The 19,473-nt window shown below is 33.5% G+C and overlaps 1 protein-coding gene across 1 annotated transcript in view; it reads left to right on the top strand.

Moving 5' to 3' along the window:
- Nucleotides 1-4,304: 4,304 nt before the first annotated feature.
- The window catches only part of LOC128859644 (scavenger receptor class B member 1), a 108,018-nt gene continuing 92,849 nt past the window's right edge, over nucleotides 4,305-19,473 (top strand). Inside the window, exon 1 of the mRNA XM_054096610.1 lies at nucleotides 4,305-5,090. The gene's annotated coding sequence lies outside the window, so the exon portion shown is untranslated. The remainder of the gene's footprint in view (nucleotides 5,091-19,473) is intronic.

Raw genomic sequence — 19,473 nt, 5'->3', positions numbered from 1 at the left:
TAGGCCGTATTGCAGACTTTTTCCGCTGACTTCTTTAAAGAGATATTGCAGGTCATTAGTTTTGTCAGCCAATATTGTGGTGTCATCGGCAAATCGTATGTTATTTATTATTTCGCCGAAGTTGACTGATGATAAAGCTTCTTCAAATATATATTCCGAGTATAAATTGAAGAGCATTGGTGATGAAACACATCTTTGGCGAAACATTGAAACATAATTGAAACATCACTCGTCACATCATTTTGTAGCCTCGCGTTCGCTGGCTCCAAAACAAGTTGGAAATGCACTTTATTTCTTTTTCATTAATGTGCATTTGCCTTAAAATGTCAAATACATAGTTTTGTGTGCCATACCGATTTTTTTAAATAAAAAATTATTATGGCCCTTTTGAAAAGCTCGTTATAAAAGCATCGACGGGGGAATTTAAAATTAAAACAAATAAATTGAACAAATTGAAATATTTTTATTAATAAAATTGATACACCGAAAGCACCGGATTTTTCGAAGAGAGACATTACAAAGTAGGTACATAAACATACAGAGGTTATCATAAATAAGTAAACAATCTGATTTTGTGAATCCAATAAATAATTTTGATACTGTAAAGAGCCTTCCAAAAGAAGGAACTCAAAAACATAAAAATTCAGATTTGTTCAGATTTCACTATTTTTATTCCAAATACGGTTCTTAACGATTATTTGTGAAAATTGATATAATTTAAATGTCTGCCACGAGTACGTCTACAGACTGTCAGAAGAGAATTAAAATTTCCAAGGACTCGCTCCCAAATTATCGCATTCAGTTCAGCAATCTTGGTCCAAATGTTGTGTTTCAGCTTTGAAATCATTGTTGGCTTATTGACATAGATTTTACTTTTTAAAACACCCTGCAAAAAGTAGTCTGCTAGAGTTAGATCGCATAATCTAGGCGGACATTTATGTCACCATTACGTGAAATTAATCGGCCGGGAAGCTTAGATTTCAATAATGCAATATTTGAAAGGCTCTGAAGGCAACCTCTTAAAGGACACGGTGGCATTTTCGGGCAGTTAACACCATATTTCTCCGAACTTCGAACAGATCTCTCTATCCGCAAGCTAGAGTTTGAGGGTCGTGCTAGGGCAATCGTGCTAAATAGGCAAGATTGGATGGAGGGGAAAATCTGCACCGAAGCTTGCACCTCTGTCTGCACTGACGGTTCCAAGATGGAATCAAGAGTTGGAGCAGGGATTTTTTCTAAATTAACCAATTTATCTATCTCCTTCTAACTTTCGAATACTGCTAGTTTTTTTCAAGCAGAAGTCTTTGCGATCATGCAATCATGCAAAATGCTTAGGGAACGCCGTAGCGAGGGAGATATTAACATTTCCTCCGATAGCCAAGCCGCGATCAAGGCTCTAACGACGCCATGGTGCAGAATGAAATTAGTAAACTCCTGTAAGGAGGCGGTCAAGTCTCTTGGGTGTGCAGGTAACATTTCTCTAATCTGTGTTCCAGGACATAGGAACATAGAGGGAAATGAGACCTCCTACCCGGTCATCGGCATCCCCTGACAGTTGTTAAAGGGGAACTGCACAAATTACTTCTCAGGAAAGCGAAGAAAAGATGGAGCTCCATTTTCTCATGTGCTATTTCGGAAACCATTTGGCCCTAATACGATATACGAAGGGCTCAGAAAGTCCATTGGACTTCTCGCCATTCAATTTCTAAGCTCGTAGCTGTGTTTACCGGTCACTGGACGATCACTGGCACTCACGCGGAAAAGCTAGGGTTGCCATTTAACCTCTATTGTAGAAGCTGTGGGGACCTTTCATAGAAGGAGACTGTCAAGCACTTTCTCTGTAAACGTCCGGGCTTGGCAGCTAGACGATTAAGATCACTGGGCGCTCCTTTCTTCGACAGCCTGGGGCAGCACGCCAACCTAAATCAATCTTCTCCATTATATCAACAGCTCTGCCTGGCTGTAGATATCTGTCTGTTGGAGGTCTCATAATGGTATCAAAACGGTGCTTTAGTGGTACTTGAGGAGTGCCAGACTATGCCAGTCAACCATTTCACCTATCTACATCTCTTTAATTTTTATCTCCGAAGAAAAAATGGGCCAATTTTTAGGTCACCCCAAAAGTTACATCAAACAGTGCATTTTAGTGAATGTAATGATTTTTCTAAAATTACTCCAAGGTTTTCTTCTCGACATGAGCTTCATCACAAAAGATGATTTTGCATGACAAATCAATTCACGAAATTTCTACACTATAATGAACTGTTGGCTTGAATTATTGTTTTCATTGAGTTTTGTAAGTATGCAATTGTAAATCCTTATGCAAAATACGTTGAAACAACTGGATTTTCTAAAAAATAAGAAACTTCATCATTAACCACTGAAAGTTTAACCTGAAAGTAATAAGCCCCGTGAAAGGTTAATATGAAATTGTGAATATGTTTATAAAATATCTTACCACAAATATTTTAGGACCGAACTCAATCCTTCTGGGAGACAGACTGCGAGTGCACTGATAAACTTTTCTTTAAAAATAATTTGCGCATGAGCCGAATACTTTTTCATAAATTGCGTGAATTATAAAATAAAGAAAAATCTTAGGTAAAGCTTACTTTTTTATCCATCAGCGATAATAATTTGGATTCACAGCAAATGAAAATCATAACAATAAAAGAACAAGAACAGGAAGGAGAGCAGCTAAAGTGCATTACGAACGCGCCGTGGAGACGGGTTAACTCGCGAACTACCTAGCGAGAGTGTAAATTACGAGTCCTTGAAACATGGAATTACTACGTTAATTATGCGCACTTTGGATGTAAATTATTTTGTCGCGAGTTTTCCTATTGGTTGTTTCTAAGACTTATCAAATTTTTGCCAAATATTTCAGCCATTAATGTCTATGAGCTTAAGGGGAAACCCGTTCTCAGAACGTGTGGCATAGCTGAATGTAGAATTTGCAATCGGGCATAATTGCTAAGATATTATTTATGCGAAATTTATTGTCTAAAATGGTGAATGTGTCTTCAGCACTTCCAAGAACTTCACTTATCTTAGATTTTATTGCTATTGCTTATTTCAATGTTAGAACTTCCTGGCAAAGGTGCCTAGCATAGGCACCTACAGGCAATACATATCAACACGTCCGTCAATAACTCACGGCGGAGTGTACTTACGCAGAAAAAAAAACAATAATTCGGATAAATATCGTTTTTTGTACAAATTTCTCTAACTTTATTTATCCACAACAACAATTCAACTAAATATTAACAAGCACAGCTCTGTAAACATAGCAGCTAAGTAAACTTGGGATGATTCAACGCTGACGAAAATCCCCGTCGAACACTGATGCTCAACCGATACGAGAAGCAGGTGCCTACTCATAAATGGCGGACGCAAAATATTACGGGGAACTGCATCTCAGTCGTACTCAACTTAAAGAAAGGGGAGAACTCACCACACCTGCCAAGAGCATTTAAAGCTGGCGAAAACTGAGCTTACACACGAACTTCCTACACCAGCCAAGTCTAAATTTCCAACTTAGCAACTCTTAGTAAACAGCATCAGGCTAAAAATACCTCAGTGAATTGTCACTGAATGAGATTTTCGCAGTAAACGAAAAAATGTAAACAACGCTTGGAGAATGTAAATAAAACGGCATTGCACAAAAAGCGCGCGATCTTCGCTGGAATTACAATGAGGAACACAAAAGAGTCAACGTTTAATAGAAGATGTGAGGCGTCGTTTGAAACAAAAACTTATTCAAATAAAAAAGTAAATCAAGAAATAGACAAACAAAAGCCTTTTTATTTACGTGCTTTGCAGCGAGGATCGATACCCGTTTTAGCAAGCGATCTCTATAACGGTTTAACGGGTAGATGTGCGCATGGTTTAGTATACACTGAGCCGGCTTGCGGAGTATGCACAAATACACACAGAGCAAATAAGCAACACCCTCATTTACCTGACGATCGCTATCGCTTTCACACACACACACACACCAATACGCCAGCAGTAAGACGTTGTGCACTCACTGCTTCGACTCTAACTTGGCTAACTAAGTAAGCTAAGTAAGTTTGTGGTGAAAATGCAGCGAACACTTTGGAGTCGGACTAGTCTAAGTCACTGCGCCGCTGAGCGTCTGCGACTTTAAAGTTGAGTGCTGCGCTGCTGCAGCGCGGAGACGACAGCGTGCAGCAAGCGCTGAGCGTCGTTGGCGCCAGCGCTGCTGTTGTCGTATTCGGTTGGGGTTTGAAAATTTCAACAAAACCAACTGACAACTGGCGCGGTCCATTCAAGCGAGCTTTTCATTTCATCGTGATAACTTCAAAACGAGACACGCTCGCGCGCGCGCCCAGCTTGAGCACGCACAGTCGCAGAGATCGGTTGGATGGCAAAGAAGTCACTGCGAATCACACGGAAAATTTAACTATAGGAAAACTACTTAAGTAGAGATTTGATTTTTTATATAAAAATAAATGAAGTAAAAATAAGTGAAAAAATGGTATGCGACTGATTCCTTTGATTTACAAAGCAAAATAAATAATTAAATAAATACAAAAATATTAAGTGAAATGACATTTAAAAAAAAGTAAAAAAGTATAGTTTTTATTAAAAAGCTGTAGTGTTAAGTCAACGCATCGAACGAATAGTATAAAGGATACGCGCTCGTGGCACAATAGCTTGGGTTCGCAGGACAGCAGAACCAAAAAAAAAAAAAGAAACAACACAAAAACCAAGTGACGAAAAACGTTCTGTTCTTGGTTGCTTGTTCGCAGGATTATATCAAGATTGCCTAGAAATTAAATGTATGTGTGTATATTTGTGCGTGTTTAGTAGATCTGGAAAAAGCATTCGATTTTTTGTGAGAAATTTTCATGTTATTCTGGAAGTAAAAAATTTGAAGATATTTTCATTCTGCAAGTGCCAGAAATTTTTACCAAAATAAAAGTGTCAATAAAAGATGTCGTTGTGTATGTAAACAAAATTTGCTTGAAAACAGAATCTTTCAACGAAAATCCCTAGGAGATTGGGCGTGGTCGTGTAGAAGTGTGTTCAACCCGGAGTAGCTGAATTTGTTTTGAAACTTTTATGTAAGCCTGCGCTTTTTTTATTTACATTTCTTCAAATATATTGTGTATATCTTTATGTGTATGTAAAGAATGGAGTTTTATAAGAACTAATTTAAAATAACCGAAACGTTTGACTGAAGCTCAGAAAACAAGTCGATTTAGCGGTTTTCGTAACCGCTTAAAAGTTAGTTCTTTTAATAAGGACCTATAATTATTTAAATTCATGTCTACATTTTTTTATTATAATAATTAAACTTAGAGGAGTTAATAGTGCCCTAAAAATATCACATAATCACTTCTTCAAATTATTATATACCATGGAAATTCTTGTTGAGGAATTTTTCTTCAATCAAAGATGGCATATCAATTAATTACACAAATTTGAAAAATAATTTTATAAAATTTAAAAAAGTTTTTCGTTTTGGTTTCAAGCTTTTAGTTTAAACAAAGTTTGCTTATTAATTAAAAAAAAATGTATTACAAAAAATTTAAAACCTGTAAAGTCTTTTTATGAAATTAAAAAAAAGTTTTTCCTTTTGTTTGTGTGCTTTTAGTTTAAGCAAAATTTGTTTGTTAATTAAAAAAAAAAAAATTATTAAAAAAAATTTCAAAACTGGAAATTCTTTTTATGAAATTTAAGAAAAGTTTTCCTTTTGATTTTGCGGTTTTGTTTAAACAAAATTGCTTATGAATTAAAAAAAAATTAAAAACTGAAAAGTATTTTATGAGATTTAGGAAAAGGTTTTCGTTTTGGTTTTAAGCTTTTAGTTTCAACAAAATTTGCTTACTAATTCAAAAAAAAAAATTATTAAAAAAAATTTAAAAACTGTTAAGTTTTTTTATGAAATTTAGAAAAGTTTTTCGTTTTGATTTTGTGGTTTTGTTTAAACAAAATTTGCGCATTAATAAAAAAAATTTGAAAACTGAAGAGTATTTTATAAAATTTACGAAAAGTTTTTCGTTTGTGCTTGGTTTTGTGCTTTTAGTTTAAACAAAATTTTAAGTTAAAAAAAGGATTTATTAAAAAAAAATGTATTTAAATTTTGTAAATTTAATCAATTAAAAAAATTTTAATTTTAATTTTGTAAATTTATGCAGTTAAATTTTTTTTAATTTGAAATAATTTGTTAAAGTAATTGTTTGCAATTTTTTGAATTAAAACTTGTTTAATTAATATTTCTTTAATTTGATTATTTTTAATTAAAAAAGCATACATTTTTGTATTTTTTATATTATTATGAAATTTAAGAGAAGTTTTCCGGATCTAAATTTTTTTTTAATAATTTTTTTCTCAAATTTAACTTTTTTTTATTTTATTTTTAATATTTTAAATATTTAACTTAATAAAATTACATAAATTTCAGCAAATCAAAAATTTAGCAAAAGCTTTTGATGCAAAAACAGAAAATCGAAGTTAAAATTAATTTAATTACAATTTATTAAATTTTTTAATTTAGAAAAAGTTTTAGATTCAAAAAGAGAAACTAAAAGTCAAAAACTTACTAAATGAAATTATTAATTTTATTACATTTTTTTATACATAATTTTATTAAATTCAATTTTTTAATTTAGTAAATATTGTATATTCAAATATGGTTTGAGTTTGAAATGCCAACAAACGACTTGTTTTCAGTTAGATAAGATAAGAGTTTATTAAGTAGAAAAACGTTACAATATTTATGTTATCGCACAATTTACAGAATATGAAATCTTAATTCTACATCATTATATTTATATATTTATCACAGGTTTGGTGTTTTAAACGATTTTTTCTTTTTTCGAAGGAAAAAACTACTATTGTTTATTAATGTCATAATTTCTATATGAATTAACAATAAATGAAAAAAAAAAATTTGCGGAATAAAATGCTTAAAAAATGAATTTTGGGGCGAATTTTCCTACTTCGAAAAAACTATTCTTTCGAAAAATTTTCGAAAACTTCACACAGAAAGTAATATCATAAAAAAATATTTTCAATTGATTTTTTGAGTTTTATTCTAACCTTAAAGTTGGAGAGGTTCTTAATAATTTTGCTGTTTTGGTTTTAAATCTCTTTTGTTTCGGTTTTTTGATTTCAATAGTGGAGTATAGAATATTTTGTATTATTTCTAGTTTTAAAGTATTTTTTAATTTTGCTGCATCTAAAAATATGATAATAAAATTGTTTTTTTTTTAAGAATTATAACCAACTTCTCTTTTCAATAGGGGCATAGTCAAATATAGAGAGAGTCTTTACATTTGACTTTATGATATTCGTAATATTTTCGTTCAAGGAAATCGTTTTGCTCAGATGAATTTTCTCAGAGAATTTAGTTCATAAATTTGATCCAACTGGCTCGATACATAATTGGATCGTTCTAATGACGGATATCCGACTTTTGATTCCTTCATAACGATTAATTATTATTTGTAGACTGAATAAACTGAATATATAAAAATCATTTTTCTAAAAATCCTATTTGCTTTTGTCTGGATACGTCAAGCTGCAAAATTGCCGCAAATGGCCTCTGAAAATCTAAGAGCGATTCTTGGGGGGCCTTTGCATGCTCAGCGCGTCATTGTTTGGTACACGATCTGAAGGCTTTTTGGGCCTTGTTTTCAAAAGTATACTGGGCAATGGGCTATGCGTTGGATAAATGTTAACAACTGAATTTCAGCCTACTGCTGATGAGTCTGTATCGAGCCAATGGAATCGATTGCAACCTTTAAACTCAAAATACGCAACGTGATTAACGAAATAGACCCGCCATTTTGCCAAAAAGTGCTGGAAAATGTTGATGACAGAATCGACATTTGAAACTGCGGTCGTGGTGGACACCTGTCCCCTATAATTTTTCTTTATAATTGCCAGACCCTACTGTTTCTAATAAAATACAAATTTCAATAATTTGCACCTAAATTTTTTTGTTTTGTTTTGAAAAACAAAGTTTTTGTTGAAAAATTCTATGAATATCTGCAGAATTATGTAAAATTTTCTATTTCTAAATTAAATTCTTAAACTGGAACCTTAGATAAGAGTTTTATTTTAGTTGCTCCTCAAGTTTTCATTTTGAGAGTTTTCTTTATGAAAGAGTTTTTCGCGCTTATAAAAGCCTTAAAGCCAATTAAGCTTCCCATATTAAAATTAAATTTTCAATTCAACGGCTAAACACTAAAATATGTAACTTAATTACATTATTGCATGGCAGAGAGGCACAGCAGACACAGTGTTTTAGCCAATAATTACGATAATATAAAAAAAAAATTAATAAAATATTATAACTCTTTGATAAAGAATAAACTAAAAGATGCTTCCGAAACTTTTAAAATTTATTTTTTACTAAAATATTATTGTATATTAAATAAATCTTATACAACTTACACCTACTTATATTTAATAAGCTCAGCAAGAGAATATAATTCAAAAAAAAAAAAACACCAGTCTAACGGTTAGACGCGATAGAAGTGAAATCTTCCGTAAAACAAACTGAGAGAGAATAAGACGAAAGCAGCATTAGGAGCAAGATAATTATAGGTTCATTATAATATTGCTATAAAGTTCATATTTTATTTTCTTCATTTTATTATTATTCATCCTCAATGTTTTCAGTTTCAACAAATGATACGAGTGGCTTATGATAGCTAAAACATGATACAAATGCTTTGGTTTCGATGTTGTCAACATATCTTTGAAATACCGCGTTAATTGTTGTTTTTGATCGTGTTGTCGATTCAGTGCGATTGTTACACATTTTTAAATTGAATGTTGTATTGAGAACGTCAATTAAAGGAACCGCTGTGTCCAATGCAAAATTTACGTTAAAATCTCCACTTAAAATAATTGGAACTTTATTGTAATCTTTTCTAAGTATCCGCGATACTTCTGGTGTATACTTTATAAAATTTTCGTGAATGAATTCCGTGATGCTATTTATTGATTTTTTTTTCTGTCGATATTCACGACACTTTTCTGCATTATTTTTCGGCATAATTGCGGTAAATATTTAAAAATGAAAATATTTACGAATATAAAAATACACACGCGGTTGCTATTATGAGCGTCCCCAGCAAAACCTGCGTGACCGAAACTCTAACACAATTACATTTTTTTGAATCTTACAAACACATATGCACGCAGGTTTTGCTGGGGCGTGACCGAAACTCTAACACAATTACACATATGCACTCATATTTGTTTGAAAATCGACTTTTTTTTTGGTTCTCCGTCACCTTTGGAAAATGTGTAAACAGTAAGCAAACTTTATTCATATATTTTTCCTCATTTTTGCATCAGTAAAATTAAACAAACGCCGTAGCCGAATGGGTTGGTGCGTGACTACTATTCAGAATTCACAGAGAGAACGTCAGTTCGAATCTCGGTGAAAACACCAAAATTAAGGAAAGCTATTTTTCTAATAGCGCTCACCCCTCAGCAGGCAATGGCAAAACACCGAGTGCATTTCTGCCATGAAAAAAAGCTCCTCATAAACATATCATAAAATAAAAAAATAAAATAACTGTATAAAAAAATTTTTTTTCTTGTGATTCGAACCAAGGATTTTGGATCGGGAGCTCACATTGCTAGCCGCTCGGCTATCGCGTCATGCTGTCGGCGCTGGCCTAAAAGTTATTTAGTTCGTCGCTACGTGTATATGTAATATTCGTAACCAAGAGTGTCGCTTTTTTCGTTTCACTTTTTCTCAAATCCCTCCCAAGGATTCTAAAGAAGTTTTCACTTAAAAAAAAATTATTCAACAATTCACTGAAACAGATTAGAACTGAAGTCCGAAAATACCGGAAATACACTCAAACACTGCATATTTTACTGATATGATTTTGTGAATTGCAAAAGGTAAGGAAAATGCAAAACTTCAAACATACGTACATATGTATGTATATATGTGAATATATGCGTATGTATATGTGCAGTCCTATTTACCGAAAGCAAAAAATAAAAAAAATTACATTTTATATTGTGATTGCAAAGGTGGAACGCTTCTCATTCGTTTCTCCTTAAGTGTGTTAAAATAGCTCTTCTTCTTCATCCTCCCTCTTTCCCTTTCCCACTCCCAAAAACATCCAAATTCTCATACAAATTATAAATACATAATTCAATTGAAAAATTCGCATTAAATAGCACATTTCGTATAGCAACAACAAAGTGGTAATGATTAGCAGCACTCAAGAAAAAGCAAAACCAACAAAGCTAACAACTCGCACACCGAAACAAACAACAAAGCAAACAATTAATTGATTGGCTAGCGAACGCAGACCGGCGACGGTCCACTCTGCGTATCACCATAAATTAGGCACATTTCGCAAATTTTGTAATAACAAGCAAAACTAAAAAAAATATGAAAAACAACGCAACGACCACAGCATCAACAAGTGGGAAAAATAAAATACAAACAGCCACAAATAGTAGCCTATGTTTGGCAAATGTTGTGTCTCCCAAACAGACATCGTAGTATCTTTCGTCTTTTGTCTATCTTCAATTTTCAATCGTCAATCGCCAATCGGTCAAGCGCTGCTGAGTTGATTTGGCAGATTGGCATTGCAGCGCGTCATTCCAATTGGCCTGGCTAACTGCATTCGTAGTTCGTATGCTTTTTACAACTCTGCAGATTTACGTTGCCGGCCAAATGCGTGCGTTGGCAATAACAAAAAGAGTAGCAGTAGAGAAAAACAAAAGCAGCAAATGGATATGCTCAGCCAAAGCCGGCCAGTGTCTGTATGCTAATGAGGCTGCGCAAAATGTTGCGTCGATTTGGCTACAATTGATTGAACTGAATTGGTACAATAGCGCGAATACGCTTTTCTTCTTCTTAAATTTTTGAATAATTTTGATTTGCCTATGTGGCTGCTGCTGCTATAGAATATGTGGTGAGTTTCATTTTCTTTACTACCACACTTAAGTAAAGAAATAATTATTTGTTTTTGCATTTTTCAACTCTTTAGACCAGCTATCGTCGTGTATGTGTTCGCTACGCGTAAAGACTTACGTACTGATACTTCGCTGTTTACCGTTGCAAAGGCAATTTCACACATTTGACAAGGAAAACATTAGTTTGTGTCCATTCATTTTACTTTCGCATGTGCACGAGAAGGCACAACGCTGTTTTACCTCGAGCTCAAGCGCTGGGCATACATGGATTACGCAAATTTTGCTCTTCATAAAAAAGTAAACATAGTATTTTAAAGTATAAGTCTTCCTCTTTTAAATGCCGTTGAGTTTGCTTAAATATCTTTATTTTTCACTGAGATATCGCATTTTGAAGTTTTTTTTATTTTTTTTGTGCGACTATGTAATCGACCGTATCAAGTCTCATGTTATCTCAATGGATTTTCGAATATCGAAAAATTCACAAACATGGGAACTTCAAAATGCGATATCTCAGTGAGGAAGACATATACTTTAAAATACTATGCCTACTTTTTTATGAAGAGCAAAATATGCGTAGCTACATAACCTCAAAAATGGGCAAAAACAGCGTTTTTTGCACTCTAAGGTTAGGATATCTCAAAATCCTGACGTGATAGAGCAATTTAAACCCCGGGTTCGGATTCTACGCAAAAAATTATTTCGGAAATGACACTACACTTTTATAGGACATTCCGAACTCATTTTTTTGCAGACCTGTGTAATTTGTTATTTTATTTATTATTTATCCCTTATTATTTCTTAATTATTGTTTATTATTTATTCAAAGCTTCCAAAAGTTGGAGTTTGATTTTACCTTAAAATATTATTGGCTTGAGTTCGGCACAACAATTCAATTTTTATTTCTGACTGATAACAAATTCCACACCCCCATGTGCCCAGTCATATTTATTTTATTAACATTCCATACACCTAACATACAGACATAGTTTACATAGCTTACGTGTGTATGTGTAAGTAGTTTTTATTGTTGTTTACATTTGTGCAATTTGCAAAGCAGCTGACCAACGACACCTATCAAATCTGTTCCCAATATAATTCCCTTGAATTAAAGTCTTAAGCATCTCTCATTTGCCTTCATATCTTTATACTCGTATATTGTTTTTTTTTATTTGTTTTTGTTTTGTTTTAATCCGTCACTGCGATCATCTCTTGCCATTTTTAAAGGCATTTAGTTTTTCGTTTTGCTCACCATTTGTTTCACATCTCCCATTTACACACTCACTCTTACCACTCACACCGCCAATTTTGGCAATTACTGGTTCTTGTTGTTTTTGTGAAACTGCCACCGCCCGCTGCCAGCTATTTGTTGTTGGGGCTTTTGCTTGCAATCACTTTGAATTTACATAATTAAATCGATTGCAAATATTGTTGCTTTTGTTGTTATTATTGTTTCGGTGTTCGCATTAGCAACAGTTGTAGAGCGGTGCCAATATTGTTGTTGTATGCCTACGTACACACTCATAAACATATGTCGGTACAAGTATTTGTTTTCAACACCAGAAGCGCTGTTTTTACCACTTTGGATTTTGACATTTGACTTGACTTTTTACATACACACACACATACACGCCAAAAAATGCCTCGGATTTGGACTTAACTTTGGCAGTCGCGCGAATATCGCTCCCTTTCACGTTAAACGTTAGTTTTGTGTATTGTTGTTGGCTAGTTGGAGGCTGTGCCTCATCTAGCAGTTGCAGCTCGACAAAGCCGCAGATTCGCAGATTCGTTCAAGTATTAATACAATGCATACTTATGTATGTATGTAAGTAGTTCAAATACGCTAATATTGTTTTCCTTTGTTTGGGGTTTCAAGAAGTGTCATGGCTAATTGAAACTTAGTTATGTATGTTTAAGTAAACGTGTGCACCAAATATAGCAATAAAATGTAGCGCAAAAGAGTGCATGCGCTTGTTAAGCCAACATTTAATGTGAGCTGTTATTTCTTTTTTTTGTTTTTGGTTGGTTTTTGTAGTCAAATCCCTTAATGAATAGCCTGCAAAGCAAAAGTGATGCTTTCAATGCTGTCAGACGTGACAACGATTATGCAACATTGAGTGCATTGAGGCGGGCATTGCTACGAAACGAATGGATGTGCTTAAATGCACACACACTTACACATACGTGCATATGTAGGTAGCACAGAGCAAGGTTGGGTTGTAGAATATCTTCAACGAGCAAGTGGTAATAAGATACATACGTACGTGTGCAGCAAAATAAGCGCTGCCAAGCAAATGCGCGCGCTATCACATTTATGTATATGAATCTACTATAATAATTTATATGAATTTACTAGACTCTCATAATTGCGACAGATACCCCATTTCCTGATTGCATAGTAAATGAGAACAGCTGCTATGTTAAAAACAATCGTCATGTCATTTCATTTCATATAAATATTTAGTCTAAAAGTTAGTCAGATCATTATCATCGGTTGCTTCCATTTAAGAATATTTGCATACGAACATCAAAGCAGAACTGTTATTTTTTCAACTCATATCAATCTAACATTTATTTTTGTTATAAATTTGCATTTTCTATTTGTTTGACGTGTTATTCCATATTTCTATAAACTAAACAATGCAGATCACATGCATATGTCGATTATGAGTTTAATAGCCCCATCTTCTAGAAGTTTGTCCAATAACTCCGCAAGTGTAGTGTGTAATCAGATTTTATGTGTACCTTAATACCGACTTGATCAAAAGGTTCCCAGAAAATATTCAGAAAATATACTCGTATAATCTTCGAAGCTCAATGAACTTCATGAACAGATTTATTTGTTTTTTTTCAAAGTAAATTTTCACAATATGCAAGCATTGTTCTGGCGATGACTGCTGACTTTCCAGAACAGAACAGAAATGTGTTTGCCATTCTCAGCTGTTAAACCATAGTCGTCGATATCGATAGTTCTCATGCCGCTAAAAAACGCTCGATACAATCAAACTTTCAAACTGTCCAGATTCTACATATATTCGTTGGAAAAACATTAATGTGTATGGTCTTTGATAGAAAAGTAAACTGAAAAGAACACGTGGATGTGTGTAGGAGTAGAATTTCTGTCAAATTTTTAGGTATACAGCTTTGGGGAACTGGTAGTAAGTCCAATGTGAAGATTTTGCAACGCTACCAGTCAAAGACCATACGAACACTTGTTAATGCTCCTTGGTTTATCACAAACGAAGCCATACACATGGATCTAGGTATTCCATTTGTTAAGAGAGAAATCTCAGTATATTCTAAGAGATGCATTGAACGATTTTCAAATCATGTAAACACAAATGCCATTTGCTTGTTGGACACAACCAATGAAATTAGACGATTAAAGCGCAATCATGTCTTAGACTTGCCATTCCTTTAAATTTGTCAATTTAATAATAATAATAAAAAAAAACAAAAAAGAGCTAAATATGAAATTGTTAAAAAGCTCCAATAAATTTTAAAGTTCTAATATAAGTTATACATGAAGTAAGTTATACAATTTTCGAGTAAACATTAAATCTAATAACATAAAATATGCATAAGAATTGTAAAAAGAAAAAATTCTATAGTTTTCTATGTAGTTTTGCACCAGTGTAAATACTATGCTGTCATTAGGTAATAAGATCTCTTTTGTTGAATATCTGTATTCTGAGATAGATTGCAAATAAAGCATTTCCATTTAAAAAGAAAAAAAAAAATGTTGTAGTAAGCCGTCGATGAACCCATATTAACAGCTGTATGAATTTGACGGAGTTCTCTACAAAACAAATTCGATCCTGGCTTTAATACTTATTTTGCAAAAAGGCAAATGAAAAAAAAAAAACATTAATGTCGTTAATATTAAATTAAAAACATATTTAGAGAAAATTATTACATTAGTAACAAGCCAAAAGACGGTAATTAAATTTATACGAACATATCTAGCAAAGTAACAAAAGATATGTTGAAAAGCTCGAAGCAAAACAAAACTTAATAACGGAGCGGGATATTGTATCTCCGACAAAAACCGCTGCTTGAAATGATAAAGCCAAAAATTAATTGTATTATTTACATGCATACCTTATTTTAATATTATTTTATACAACACGAATATTACTATTTCAGCCTATTGAAGAGTTGAGCATTGAACGCCAAAAACCCCGCTGATTTCTACTACAAAAGTAATGTAAATTTGATTTGCAGTATTGCTTTTTGCTATAAAAGAGGATTTCTCAGCCTCCATTTCATTTTTTGAGTTTAAAAAATATCGATATTTTCGTTTTAAGTATTTTTTTCCAAATATCTATATACGAAGACATCTGTATATCTCGATTTCGGAGGCTAACTTGGAAAATAGGGGATATCGGCTTTTTTGCTTATGACTCAATCTTAAAAAAAAAATTGGTTTGATGCAATACCCAGCCAAGTGGTTACAGTGATATGATTCAAACATTGTAAATGCGTTGGTTAACTCGCGTATGTGGGAGTGGTATCATCTCCAATTACTACTAAAATCGCAACTCAGCATAAACTAAAGATGAAACTCACTTCTTTTCAATTTTCCTTTTTAAATTCAATCCGTGGAGGTTCAAAACGAAAGAAAAGTTTGTGCGTTAACACTAACTATCAAAATAAGAGATGTATGTATGTATTTGATATGTCAAAGTAAAGATTTTTTCTTAAGGAAAATCGGATCTGTAGGTTAAGTGTCCTAATAGCTATAAATACTCCTGTTCTAAAAGTATTCTATATAGTATCTGCTATTAGTGGAAGACGATGGCCCCTTCTGCGCTGGAAATATCACTGCAGTTTTTGAAGTGAAAACTTCTTTAGAATCGTTGGGAGTGATTTGAGACTCGATGAAACGAAAAAGCGACACCAAAAAGAAGAAGAAAAAAGATATATGTACGTATATTATGTATGTATAGAAAATGCTTCATTACCAGGCACACAGAAGGATGGCATAAGCAAATTTAAATTTGTGAATTTATATATGTATGTAATATATATATGCGGATATATGTATATATGTTGTGTGTATGTACATATGTGCCTCGCCACAGCAAAACATACGGTAAAATTTCTCAAGAAATCCAGCGCGCATTCATAGGCACAGCGCACATTCATAGGCACAGCATTGCATGTACAGTAGGGCGGGTCGATTTAAAAATCGCTCATTGCTCTATGAAAATCGTATTCTAGGGATCAAAATAAGAAACTTTGCCGAAGGGACCATACCTCTAAAACGAATTCTGATGCCCCTCAATTTCAAAATATCACCATTTTTGGCCTTTACATGAAAAAATCAGCTAAATGGCTATGTTTTTTCTTTATTTTTATTTATTTATACAATAATATTATCTATTTTTTCTCTTAAGAAATTTATTTAGTCAGAACATATGTAAATGAATGACTGTGAGTTATAGAAAAGAAACTAAAAAGTTCGACCCATATGGGGGGACATCAGAAATCGTTTTAGAGGTATGGTTCCTTCGGCAAAATTTCTTATTCTGATCCCTAGAATATGATTTTCACAGAGCAATGGGCGATTTTTTTGCCTTCCCACAAATCGACCCGGCCTAATGTACAGTAACCTTGAACAGGCAGCTGCGGTTGTCGAGCATTTAGAAACATAGGGTACGTTCGCGAAAATGTATAACTGCAGCAATACAGCAACCCTGTTGCTTATTTTGCACTACACTGCTGATACTCAGCATTAAATACATAACAATTACGCTTACCTTTCTTTTTCCATTGCATTTGTGTTAAGCTTGCAGACAAAAATTTTGTGTTGCCGGTTATTGAGGTTATTTGCGCGCGTGATGAGTAAATAGAACGTTTGACTTCTGCAAGTGTTGCCACAGATTCAAGAAGAACGTGATACTTTGCAAAATTTGCAACACTGCTGTTCTGATTGCCATCGCGAATCCCATATATTTACATACATATATGGGTGCAAACATATTTACGGAGCCGCGGGCACTCGACTTGACAAAAATTGAATATTGGCAAATAATTCTACGCGAAATATTCCAATATTGACTATTTTCGAATTGTCGAGAAAATTAGCATATGGGCGGCTCGTTTTATGAATGAAAGTACTTGCTCTTAGAACTATGAGCTCGAATTTATAAATCAATTCTTTGATGATGAGTTTTTGTTGCACAGTACAATAGTTGAAACTGTTCGGCGCCGCCGCGACTGTTCAGCGCTATGGCAACTAGGATGATGGCCGCTACGCCTGCGCCTATTAATGCATTTTGTTCTTGTAGTCGCTAGGCATAGAATTTTAGCTTTGGACGACATACGCATTTACAGGAATAAAGTGAGTGGCCTGTGTGTGCGGTTGTATGTAGATGCATATGTGTATATTAATAAGCATTGTTTTGCTGGAAGTTCAGAACACAAATATGTATGTACGTACATAGGCTAGGCCATAGTATAGCATACATACATATGTATAAAAAATTCAAACCAAGCGTCCTACGAATGTTTGCGTGTATGTTAGTACGTCTGTGTATTATACGCGTTACGACGCTCATAATAGCAACCGCGTGTGCTGTATTGCGTCCGTATTTTTATATTCGTAAATATTTTCATTTTTAAATATTTACCGAAATTATGCCGAATAATGCAGAAAAGTGTCGTGAATATCGACAGAAAAAAAACAAAAAGAAAATAAAACTAAAACCGTTTTAATTGTGGCAATTTATATTTCACCGAATCAATCAATAAATAGCATCACGGAATTCATTCACAAAAATTTAATAAAGTATATACCAGAAGTATCGCGGATACTTAGAAAAGATTATGATAAAGTTCCAATGATATTAAGTGGCGATTTTAACGTAAATTTTGCATTGGACACAGCGATTCCTTTAATTGACTTTCTCAATACAAAATTCAATTTAAAAATGTGTAACAATCGCACTGAATCGACAACACGATCAAAAACAACAATTAACGCGGTATTTCAAAGATATGTTGACAACATCGAAACCAAAGCATTTGTATCATGTTTTAGCTATCATAAGCCACTCGTATCATTTGTTGAAATTGAAAACATTGAGGATGAATAATAATAAAATGAAGAAAATAAAATATGAACTTTATAGCAATATTATAATGAACCTATAATTATTCCGCTCCTAATGCTGCTTTCGTCTCATTCTCTCTCAGTTTGTTTTACGGAAGGTTTCACTTCTATCGCGTCTAACCGTTAGACTGGTATTTTTTTATATAAGAATAATTTGAAAAAAACTATTACTGAGATGTTAAATTCTTAGTCATGGATGAGAGAATACCATTCACTAGACAGATAGATAGATTTGAGTTCAGGTTCACTTCGACCTTATGGTATTTTGTGCCCTCTTCTCCTCACAGTACCTCATCCACCCCTAATTCCCTTATTAAATCTAAGATAGAACTGGGTTGGGTTAAGCGTTGCCTTTCTTCTGATTGCAATTGGCCGAGATGCCTCAATTTTCTCTGCGCTTTTGCGCTGCATTTAATTGCCGTAATTTGATTTCGACTGCGAGAAATTCTTTAGCAAAATACAACAAAGATGGCTGCATAATATCAGAATATTGTCTCCGTATTTGTGAAACTAACTAAAAAGACGGATGTATGTCCTAGCAAGCTCGAGGTTCCTACTCTCGGGCACCGAATGTACATACATACTTATATACATGTTTAAATGCAAATGCGAATATTTCTATAAATCGCGCAATTAAAATACAGTCGAACTTCGATAACTCGAACTATGACATGCCACAAAAAAAAATCGAGCTATCAAGATTTCGAGTTATCAAATATAATATACATATGTACATACATACATAAAAATCCATAAACAAAACAAAACCTGATGGAAAAATAAAACAATCCATAAAACTCAAGGGTAGCAAACAATTTTTTTGATAAAACCGTACATGCTTCAAATTATGTATAGCTGCTATATAATATTGTATTTATGTGTATATTTTAAAATTATATATACATAATTAAGAACATTGTATGAATAGATGTATAGCTTTCATTCGTTTAAAGTAAAAAAGTCAGTTATTTGGGATTGACGAGAGGATTTTTCATTATGATCTTCAAAAAAAGCTTCAATATTATTTAAACCATTGTACAGAGAATCGGTTGTATGTTCAATGGTTTTTAAATATGACCGCAAAATCTTGAACGAATTTGCAACTAGCTCGTTTGAAACTGGTTGCGGCATATCATCTTGCAAATCATCTTCTATATCACTTTCGCTATCATGCTCAAATTCGGATTTAGATCCCAATAGCTCCACAATATCTTCATCTGTGGGAAACTCTGAAGTAACAATATCGTCATCCACATGCATAAAATCATTAAAGGTGACACCTTCTGTACCTTTGATATTTTGCCAAGCTTCATATTCATTCTGCAGTTGAATTTCTTCCTTACTCCTTTCTTTTATGCCTTCGCTTATGAAAACCAAAGGAATGCCATCTTCTTCCTTCCATTCAGAATATTGACCGAATCCGGCTT

Source organism: Anastrepha ludens, chromosome 4 (assembly GCF_028408465.1).
Source record: "Anastrepha ludens isolate Willacy chromosome 4, idAnaLude1.1, whole genome shotgun sequence".
NCBI lineage: Eukaryota > Metazoa > Arthropoda > Insecta > Diptera > Tephritidae > Anastrepha > Anastrepha ludens.
This window is presented reverse-complemented; position numbering and strand designations above follow the sequence as displayed.